This window comes from Scatophagus argus, chromosome 6 (genome assembly GCF_020382885.2).
Source record: "Scatophagus argus isolate fScaArg1 chromosome 6, fScaArg1.pri, whole genome shotgun sequence".
In the NCBI taxonomy this organism is placed as follows: Eukaryota; Metazoa; Chordata; class Actinopteri; family Scatophagidae; genus Scatophagus; species Scatophagus argus.
This window is the reverse complement of record NC_058498.1, coordinates 20217605-20229650: the sequence shown is the minus strand read 5'-3', so window position 1 is coordinate 20229650 and position 12046 is coordinate 20217605.

Here is a 12046-nt window from a genome sequence, read left to right as displayed (position 1 = left end):
CTAAAAGAAAGACTGATGAAACTTCACAATTACAACCACATATGTTATTCATTTTGTCATTCGTTATTGAACAAGTTCATAATTTTCTTTATCTGTCGACTGGTTTTAAAATTTGATCCCGGCTTTATGTTGCAGGCAGATGATTCACAGGTCTGACACGGTCCTTCACATTTACACTCACTCCTGAGGGAAATGATTGAGAAATTGAATAAACTGTGAGTTTTTCTTTTTGTAATAAAACACACAATATGACTTACTGTGCTGTCTTCCTTTTGAGTCAAATGTTAGTGAATTTCAGTGTTTGACGAGAACCACACGTCGAGCCAGATTTTTACTACATTTCAGTCAATATTAGTGAAAATAAGATACTGACGTTAAAGTCTTGTTCTTTATAAAAGCTGAATCAGTTCATTTAAATATATTTGTATTTCCATTCTCCATTCACATTCATACAGACTGTTTTGTATATACTAAAACTAAGAATGGTCTTGATGATTGGTGATTATTTGAATGTTAAATGTTTTGTGAATGAATGCAGATTGCCTCTCACAGGTTCTTATGGGAACTAAATAACCTAAACGCAGACCGGATTACTGAATTTCATTGGTGCCCCTCCCTGCTCTGTGTCTGAGGACAATTCTCTGTTGGACACATAACTCAGAAGTGGTTCTTGGACATACTGTTCACTCCATATAAATCCTGGTAGTTTAATGAGTCCCTGGTTTACTAAAGCTGTCCCCTTCTCTCCTCCCTCTCTCTCTCTCTCTCTCTCTCTCTCTCTCTCTCTCTCTCACACACACACACACACACACAGACACACACACACACACACACACACACACACACACACACACACACACACAGCCCAGTCAAGTAAGTACCGGGAAGAGGTCACACATCTCAACCTTGTTTTGAGCCTTTAGATGTTTCTTTGGTATAAAAAAATCCCCACAAAACTAACTCATTACAGACATACATAAACAGACATACAGTTTTTTTTCTCTTATGCAGCTCTACCTCAGTTATGTGTTTTAAAACGCTAAACTTTGACAGTCATCCAAGTCTGTCCAAACCCACAGGATCACCAGCATTGTGAGTAAGTCCTGTGCCACGGTCAAAAGTTAAGGTCCTTGTCTTGTGTGGCCCAGAGTTTAGAACCCGTCTGCCAAGCTAATTTATGATCCTGTTAAGAGAAACACTGCCCAGGATCTTGAAGGCTAAGTTTCTGGCCCCAGCGCTGCTACAATATTTCACGATTATCGGGCTATCCCTGACGGTATCATAAAACACCTCATATTACCACACTTCCCTGTCTGTCTCTGCTGCAGCCTTTTTTACACCCTCTCTGTGGTGGGTCAACATTTGCAGCACTTTCAGGAGGCCATATTTGATTCCAAAACCAAAAACTGGCATGTGACACAAGGATGTCAGACGTATTGATCATTAAGACGGCGAGTTGGCCAAACTCTCTTGTTATTATTTGTTTCCTTAAGGCCTTTTATAGTACAACCTGTATTGTTTCAAAGCAGATGTGTGTTTTGCTGACAGTAATACTGAAGTTAGAACTCGCAGTGGGACTGCCCACAACAGTATTTCTGAGAGAAGTGTTTTACTGGCAGGTCTTTCACTAAAGCGTATAATACTGGTGTTGATTTTAGCTGGCTGTAGACGGACTGCAGTTAGCCCAGTCAATGGCACTGTTCAAGGCCTCTCCATCATTCTCTGTGAGCAGAGCTGCGACCAGCTCGTAAAGCCGCTCATAAACTGACACTAACAGAGCCGGCTCTGCCCAGATACATAAAGCATCCAAAGCAACACACAAACACATTAACAGCACGATATTAACAACGACTCAAAGAACCAACGGTTCTCTTCACCTTAATGAGGCCATCAGGATGCACATGATTAGAGAGGCTTTACACTGATATATGTTTTAACTTAACTGCATATTAAACTAACTTTTAAAAAAGTTTTGCACTTACGATGTCATTGCTTCAAGAGCTGACCCATGAATCACCCTTTTGATTTGACTGAGAGCTCAAAATCAGCAAAAAAGAGAAAGTGGAGGGTGGAATTAAGACATGGAGTTTAAAACCTCTTTTGTGAGATGAAATATTATAATCTTCCAGAGTATGGTGAGATTGACCTGTCAAGTCACCAGAGTATTGAAGAAGGGCTCAATATTAGCTCAAATAATGGTCTGCTCTGAATTAGTTAATCCTGCTATTATCTGGAATAAGAACAACTGGCCAGACCCAGTGACTGCTTGGCTGGGAATCTGTTTTGTGTCTTTGCTTACAGTTTTAATTGTAACAAGCTGAGGGCAGAATGCAGAAAGACTGAAATCTATTATGCCAGTGTCACTTGGGCAAGCATTCCTGTCGAAAAATCACAGGAAAAGAGTTCTTTAGGTGCAGATTCCCACCAGAATGGCTCAGAAGCCCAGCCAGGAAAGCTAAAGGAAGGTCTAAAGAGAGACAACCTCATTTTACTGGAAAATTGTTAAATTGAGAAATCTATGAAGCACAAAGATTGCAATCAAATGGAGCAACAAACAGAGCAGACAAAAGGGGTCAAAGGGTTTTGTTTTTTGCAGTGAATGGAGGCACAGTGACTGAGGAGTGAAGACAGAGCAGCATTTAAGGCCCCACAAAGCTGTGCATTTAAATAAACAGGGTTACGTCCTTCTCCTTTGGGCCCAATGAAGTCCATCAAAGAACATGGTAATGCCCCACTGAAAGGACGCAAGGACTCCCAAACTCCTGCCTTTTCACTTCGTGTGAAAGAATGTAACATAATAACACCCCCCCACCCACCGTCCGCCATGAAAAACAGACATAAACTGAGCTTTAAATATTTTCTGCCCTGGTAACAGCTTTAAATCATTATTGGCGTTGCCATGTAGGACGTTTGGCTGTGTGCAGATGTTATTATTTGAGGGAAGTTAATAAGTAATGTTATGCCCTTAAGTAGTAAAAACAGCGATCCAGGAATCAATATTAATTGCTGAGGGGCAGGAGCACTCCCAGCAGCAGTGGAAATTGTGTCAGTTCTTTTGTAGCCAATAAAGATGCAGATATTCAGCTTTGGGGATTATCAGTGTAAAGGCTGTGGTCATCCATTACTTTAACCCTCAAACTTATCTTAACAGGAAGAAATACTAAAATCCTTTCTGTAACTCAAAGTGCACCACAGTCTGAAAGCGCTACATTCAAAATTTCACTTAACTGTATTAATTGATTTGTTTGGTCACCAGGGGGCAGTGCATAAAGGGATTCACACAACACTGACATATTATGACTTAAGTATTAACATTTATTTGGAGTCACATTTCTAACCAGCAAAGGGACGTCCAATATTCACTTTCCTTTCAAGTCTGTATCGGTCTCTACCAACACCAGGGGCAAATATAATTAACTTGTTGACTGTCTGCTGTTCAGTGCTGAACAGGTTGTGTGCAGCAGGTTTGTCATAGATTTTACAGGTCAGAAACACCCAATTTCTGCTGCTGGCAGTGGTGGGAATAAACCAACAATAGTAATGTCACTCTCTGTGAAACCCTAAAAATATGTTTAAGTGCACCATTAAAGCTGAGGGAAACAGTCAAGTGACATTTCTCTGTTGGGTCCTTTCTATGAGTAAATCTTTTCATGTAACACATAGTCATTTAGTCCATTTAAAGATAATGATTGCTTTAAAAGCTTAAAGTAAAAAAGGGTAACATAAAACGTATTAGAAAAATATAATTGGCAGCTGAATGTAGTACCCATACAGAAAGGCCAGTTGCAAACAGTCACGTGTGAACATGAACATTTTAATGCTATAGCATTTTAGTTGCTCTTGATCACATCATCTGTAACACTGCACCAAAAGATTTTTCAATTATTATTCAAGTAACTAATGAAAGCAAACAGAGAAATACAAAGTAGCTCAAAATGGGAGTACACATGGAAAATATGTACTTCAAAGTCTTAGCTAAGAAAAGTGCTTAGATATACTTTGTTAGTTTCCACCATTGCTAAAATGCCCTTACATTAAAATAAAACATCACTTAGACAGAAAAACAAAATGATAAATACATCAGAAACAAGGGAAGATTTTATGTCCCTGAACAGATGTTATTTTTCCTGCTTATCATCTATTTCGGTTTCAGTGAGCATGTACATACAACTGCATGCAGGAAATCTTGTTTACGATGTCGGCTCAGTTATTGCAGGCCAGTCCAGTCTAGAGACAGGTGTTCCCTGCCAGCTCTGTCCCAGCTGAGCTGCTATGTAGATGTAGCTCTTTCACTCAGCAATGCATCCACATTCCAGCTACTTTTAATTTTACAAGAGTCGAGGGGGCCACTAGATGCACTCTGGCTCTGGGTCTGTGGCATCTGGGCCTGCATGCACTCCATGGCCCCTGCTTCACACACATACTATCCTGTATAAATATTGCAGACCAGGCCCAGCTAGGGCCAAACTGGGTGGCTGCATGGTGCTGTGCTTCCATACATACATCTGTTCATTTAACAGTTATCTGCCATCATGCCCTCAAGTCATCTCATTTCGAACCCACTTTGTTAAGCTAAGGGGACAGAGGGAATTTAACGCTAGGGTTCTGTTTGAAAGTTAGCTATGGCTTCATTTGGTTGATTATATTTTGCTCCCTTTGTACAGCTGAAGTGTCAAAGCTTACTTAGTCATAAACAGGGTGCAGCTAGATGATGGTATACTTCTGGTTTTCTGGAGTGCAAATGAGTATGTAGCATGTTTGTTTTCCCCACATCTTTCTCTCTTCTTTCTGCAGACGCAGTATCTTTTGCCACTGGATTCATGCGCTCTCTTTCTATGTATAAATGATTAAAACCTTCATTAGCGTTAGGTGATATGTCTGCAGTGGAAAAGGTCTTGGAGAGAGGCAGAAAAGATAGGGAGAAGATGAAAAGAAGACAGGGAGAAGACTGGGCAAAGAAAAGGGGATGGCAAGAAGAGAAGAGAGGAAAAAACAGGTTGGGGTGAGGGAGGGGTGGAAAAGGAATGGGTGGAAGGGTGGGGAGATCAGTGTGGTGGAACAGCAAAGGGTAAGACAAGATGGATGAATTACAAGGATTAGAAAACTTAATGTTGATGGCAAAGGATGAGAAAGATCATTTCAGCATGGGTAAAAAGCAGGGTTTCACTTCTGTTTATATTCTTTCTTCAAACATTTATCATTTTTACAATGAGATTTGGTTATTTGTATCATTATTGCAAGTATTATAAAGATTTGCAATTCTAGAGTCTTAAAGGAGCCCATTACTATTTGGAGCAGAACTCTGGGGTCTCGACTTGCAAATGAATCCTATTACCAAATCATCTGTAATAGGTTGTACAATCCTCTTCTCTAGCCCTTGATTATGAGTGCAACTGTTCCTTGAAGAGCTCCTATTTAAAAGCTGGCACTTTCCTTTTCATTTATCAGACAGGGAGGTCTAGTTCAGATGAGCAAATTCAGGATTTTTTTTGGCTTGACTACTTAAAATCAACAGAACAGACTTCTTTAAATGAAGCCTGGCAAACTTTGCCTTCTGTGGTTATTCCTTTTGTGTGTGCGTGTGTGTGTGCGGGTGGCCTTCATAAAAGCAGATGTTACAGCAATAAACTATGATAGTTTATTTCTCTAATAAGTGATTTACAGCAAACTGCTCTGAGCCAATGACAAGGTTGCATGAGCAGCTTGGCTTCAACCAGCACCTGTTATCTTTGGCTCTGATAATGTATTTATCTAGAAACACCTGAGTGCTAAAGATGGTTCCAAGTCCCAGGGAAGATAAGTTAAGATAAGGGTGAACTGTGATAACTTTGCTGATTAGTTAACATTACATCCAGTGCCAGTAGATGATGAGTATGATGACATGAGATTTAAAAGACAACATAAGGTCATAAGGCATAGCAGTCGGTCATGGTGTCGAGGTAGTAAAGGAGCAAAGGTTAGAAAACAAAGCAGAAACTGGAATGACACTGCACTTGGATTGTATGTTTTTCTCTGAGATAACATGTCTCTGCCTAGTTATTACCATCTATCAACACACCGTTGTAGATCTGCTGTCACTAATGACATGGCCTGTATGAGATATCATTAAGTTCTGACTGAAATGAACACTCATGACATCATTAACCTCAGAGCTCTCATTATAAGACTAGAGACGCACGGTACTTTCACAATTTGTATGCCACGAGTAAGGTCATCTCTGTGTCGAGGTCCCAGACCTCCCTCCACACTCATTACAGCTGAGTGGCCGCCCTTGATAAAGTGCTGGGATGTCTTTAGATCACTCCCAAATATCACCTCTCAGCTGTACAGCTCCACCAGGCCCTGGTTAGGTACAGCTGTTAGTGGTTTACCACACTATTAATGCTTGTTGATGGTTGCTCACTGTCTCATAGTGATGTATTGGGGGGGGGGGGGATTCTTACATTTCTCTCCTCTCAGAGAAGCAGTCACAGTATATTGCATGTGCAGTGCACCAGACTGGGGACACAAAGGCAAAAGGAGGTGATGCTATCTAAAATGTGCAGAGTGAGCGATTTCCCGTCTCTTCCTTTCTGACAAAGGAAAGCAATTAACAAGCAGCGAGGAGGCTAATACTTCTCATTACAGACCTTTGACAGCCTTAACACTATACAAAAGGAGAAATTACACTGGGCTGGATGAAGAGAAGCAATAAATGTGAACCTCGGCTATAGGATGCAACTATTTTAGATCTATCTACTACAATATAAATTAACTTTGTGCATGCTCAGCTATCTGCAGAGGGTGAACACAATAAAAAGCCCACCTGTAAAATATGCATCACAATGCAATATCCGTGCAATAAGTGCTATATTTGAACTTTTGTGTCAGAGAGCTGATCATTTGTGATCCTTTCCAGACAATGGTTTGTGATTTTGTTGTACTGACCTGCATTATACTCCAGACAACATTTGCATTTACAACTGTATCAGGAAAAGTACACTGTACAAGGGTAGAAATCATTTGCACTATGTCGTGATACCTTAACTATGGAACTTTCCACTTTTTAGAAATAAAGGAACTTGCTGGAAGTCAGTACGGGCATCTCATGGTGCCGCTTTTAATATTTTCCACGGTCCAGGACATGAAGCCTACTGGTTTTGAAAAACACATGGGAAGAATGAACATGTGAAAGTCTGTCCATTCTTGATCAAAAGCTTTGTTTTCGCTGTCTCTTTTTAGAGCACGCCATATAAAATAACTCTTCCCTGACTCATTTCTCCAACTGTTGTTTGCTGTCTCGTCTCTTCCCTGTGTGTGTGTATCTGACACTCACACTGACTTGAGTTGCAGTGCTTAAAGTCTAGATAAGCTGCACTACTTGAAAATAGAAACGCTGTCAAAATGTAATAATCCTCAATCGTTTGTCAGCTGTAGGTCCCCGTCCACACAGGACAGCTTCTAGGAATGGACGTGGACCGCCTTTCCTACAGGTAGGCGGAGGGATGGCAAGTCAACCAGGGGGTGCATTTTGTTCATTTTGCTGACAAGGGGGGTGGCATGTCGTTGTCCCCCCAACTTCCCACATCCCTAAAGTCACCTACTGGTTATAGGTAAATTTGTATGCACCATTTGTCCTTGAATTTACCAGAGTTTTAACCATACACCTCTTAGCCTTTCCGCTCTGTACACAAAGCTAGCTTGAGTGAGAAATGAACTGTGAGTGTCCCAGAACTTCAACCAACTGCACCAGTTAAAAGAAGTCTTTGTACAAGTAATGTGTGAATTTTAGAAGTAACATTAGCATTTCAGATGGTAACTTTAGTATATAGTGTATGAAGTTATGGAACGACACTCTACCACACCTTTTTTGTTTCAGTCACTTAAAAGCATCAACACAGTGTGTTTTCTGTCCAAAGTCATCTCTGTCAGTGACACTGAAACTACAACTGCATGTCAAATTGATCACCAAAGCACACAGTTGTTCGTTTTACAGTGCAGATTAACAGTGTGAGTTCTCTTACCATGAAACAAGAACACAAGTTCTGTGCAAAACTATCCATCAGTACCTTGCACCATATAAAACCAGTGAGCTTAATGTTAATTCAGCTCTCTGAGCTACCTGGGCAACATCATTATTGAAATAATGAACATTTTCATCCCATTACCATCAAGGTTTTGCTTTGATTTTGTTCCTACCCTACATATGTATTCAATTTTTCAGTACATGAACACATATCTGCATTTTATTCAGTTGTTTCAAAAACTGTTTCCAATAGACCAGCACACAATATCTGGCAATGTAGGTAAACACATGACACTCAGCATTAATAACTGTAATGAAACTTCCCTGTGGGTAACAAGTAGCAGGCTTTGTCTGCTGTTTCACCACTGACATTGTCTGAACAGCTGCCTCACTCATTGTCCTGCTGTTGTTCATACAACCACGAACTGCAACAATAGCAGGGCTGAACCAGAGGAATGTCACACACACTCATACACTCTAAAAGTGTACACACAGAAGAGGAGAGAAGACTTTGGGGGGAAAAAATGTCTCACCTCAGCAACAGGATAGTAAAGTTAAGTTTAGGAGTGTTTTAAAAGGGAAGCTGTGTCCTAAAAAGAACCCTTGCCATTACACAGAATTGAAGCACTTTCAACTGAGACACACCCTTGAGTGTTTGTATGTGTTAGTTAGATGAGAAACACAGCAGCAAAAATGCAGTTTAACATTTTTATGGTGCAGTTTGCTGTAAGCTTAGTGACAATCAGAGTATGGGTCACGGAGAGCAGAATTCAGGCAAAAAGTGAAAAATGAGCAGTCAGCTTCGTTGTGATTATAACCTTTCAGTCTGAGGTTTTCACCTTTCCTGCCTCTCTCCAGGACTTTTTGGATTCCTGTCAGGTTTCATAAGGAGGATCCCAAGTTCTTTCCAGAGGTCTCTCCAAACTGCAGCTCATCCATCACTATGATTTCTAATATGGAGCAAGCTCCCTACCGTGGTCAAGGACCGTGATAACAAGACAGCGCAGAAACAGATGTGCTTTAAGGTGAGCCGAGTGCATGCTGCACATGGAAAAGGTGAGAAAGCACCTCTCATGAAGAAAAAGACTTTTGAAGTTTAGGATTGAAGGGTGGACAAGCTGGTCACACATAACTGCACCACAGCTAAACTACAATTCTATTCACCCTACCCTCGTCCCCTGCAGGTTTGACTTCTAGCACATACAGTATTTAATCACGCAGTAATGACCCTCAGGTTGTCTGTCTTCTTCACTTTGGCACAGTCACTTTTCAGGCCAATTCACAGATGGGTATTCCTGGCTCACTTTCTTACCTGCTGTTTAATTCATGCATTTCCTTTGAGAATATGCAACATCTTTGACTCCATGTAATGAAGAAAACCTCAAATACTCAAAATTTCTGACTTTGTTTGGACTGATACGTCACAGGGATCCACCAGCTCTGGGATGGTGCAGTCGATTGTATTCTCATGTTGTCTGACCCTATTGTTTCCCTTGTGTTTTCACTGCTGTCAGAAAGGAAGTGTGATAAAGTTGCCTTTTCTTGCCCTGTTTCTATGTTTGACTGCCTCTGCAGTCGGCCGGTTGATCTCCTGCCTTTAGGCACCCAGGCGATTGTTTTACGCGAGGTTACAGGAAGGTCAGATCCAAAATCAATGAGGAAACAGCTCTGCTGCTCTAAACTCTATTTCTGCCAAGCAGGATCCTCTGAGAGGAGCTGGGATATCAGGAACCCCAAATGGGAGGATCGTTAACATGACAGATAGAGGGTAGAGGAGAGATGAGAGGAAGCCAGAGAAGAGAGCCGTTACTTGTGTGAAACGTGAAACGTGCAGGTGTAATGGAAGTATAGTGTTTTCTTGAAAATGTTCTTGGTGCTAAGCAGAACTTTATCCTCTGGATACATTTCCAACATCAAGCTAAACTAAGTGAATTTGAGAAATATAAAGCATTGCATCAGGAAATAAATAAAATCTACAAAATGATTTAGCTTTTTAATGGTAAGTGAATTAGGTGCACTGGAACTGTAGAGTTAAAAATATCCTGCAAAAAATGTCATGAACAAGTAAAGCACACAAACATTTTTAATTTATGTTCAAAAGCCAATTTCAAGCAGGGTGGGGGTTTGGTGGGGGGTTCTTTTAGAAGATTTTCAAGTAGTTTCTCTAGAAAAGCAATACACAATGCAATAATGTCCAGAGTGTTCCTGTGCCTTATAAGAAACCTTAGGGGGTTGCTTTAATGTTTCCTTCCCCCTCTGCTTCCTTGGAGCAGAGCGGATATTATAGATTGGAAGTATATAGCATGTTTATAAAACTCACACTGATTATGAGCAGTGTGAGCCATGGCTTTCAACTTATGTTGTTCAGTGAGGCTGATCCAGGATGTTTAATTTTGGGACAAAGCATAGCTACTGGGTTTGATTGCACTACATTGTTGCCCACTGGTCGACAGAGCGGGTTCTGGTTTAAATTTCCACAGATCAGAGACAGCTTTCCAACCACAGTCATTCACTAAGCATTAAGGCCTTTTAAACATTCATTTGGCATTTTACAAAATCTACTTATTTGCTGTCATGCTTAGAATTAGATGAGAAGATTGATACCATTCTCTATCAGTTATGCAAATATATAGCTGCAGCCTGCAGCCAGTTAGCTTAGCTTAGCATAAATACTGGAAACAGGCTGAAAAGGCAGCAACAAAACTAGACAAATATGATAAAGTAGGTAATTAGTGAGCTGTGAGGCACTGGTAGGTGTCTTATGCTGGACTAAGATAAAGGGTTTCTGACTGAATGTTAAAGGACTGAAAAAAAAGGAATCAGGACATTCAGAGTCAGTGAGACAAGTTTAAAAATTCTTCACCGAAATTAACCCAAAAATGTTCTTACAGTTCTCAGACTAGATCAGGGCTGAATAACACAAAGTCTCTAAACTAGGAAATCTTCTCAAAGGCTGGAGTGGCAGGTGAGTGCAGGTTGTCTCCGGAAGATATCTCCTAAAGTCGGATCTTGCATGGCAGTTTCTCAGAAAACAAGATCAACTGAACACTGGAGCTGATGCATATGTATAATGATATATGATTTAATATACAATATAGTGTCCTGTCTGTGCACGTAGTTGGGGGTTGGACAGTTGCGTGTGTATGCCACTTGACTGTTACACTGTGAGCTGTAAATTGCATTCCATGCAAACGAGTGCAATATTGACATACTTGGAGAATAAATCCTGATTTATATGAAGCATGTGACTGAGTCCTCCACTTGTGAAGAGACTGATGAAAAGATCAGATATGTGCGGCACAACAAGAAGCTCCTCAAATTAATGCATGAAATACCATATTGTCATTGTGTTTCTGCATTGTTATTCACTGTTTGAGTGGCACCCATTTAATTATGTCATCTTGTTGTGTCACCTTCATCAAAGGTTTAATGGCATCCAACTGGAAAATTGGGGCTACCACCTGTTTATTTTGAAATAATGGAGACAGTGGGTGGAAAAATGTACTCCAAAACCAGTGTATCAAACCAATATCTAATACAGTATGAAGTTGATATATGAGATGTAGCTTGTCTTATGTGCTCTACTGCCACCTTGTGTGATTCAATTATGTCTATTTATTTACAGTTTCATAGCCAGGGTCTATGCAAAAGAATATGCTATAAAAATAAAAACACAATATGTAAATATCACAGATTTCTTTCTTGCTTTGAGTGTACTGCAGTGTGAAATTTTGCTGTCACACTATGGAGCAAATTCAGAAGACATTTTGGGAGTGATGCCATCCAAGTGTTTGAAGTTTCTCTGTGGTTATTCAGACAGCACGCAGATGATTCGTTGAATTTATTCAGTGGTGCTGAGACTGCTCTCGAAAAAACATCAATTACAGTAGATTGTTCTGGTGGCATTTCAGTTTAGTGCAAGTGGTTTGGCTGAACCAGCAAAGCAAAGGCTGTGTGATGCGTGTTTAGTGAGTTCTGACACGGTCCAGATCTTGGTTGATCCTTCTCTATTGAATAAGCACATGTCTTTGGGGACAAGAA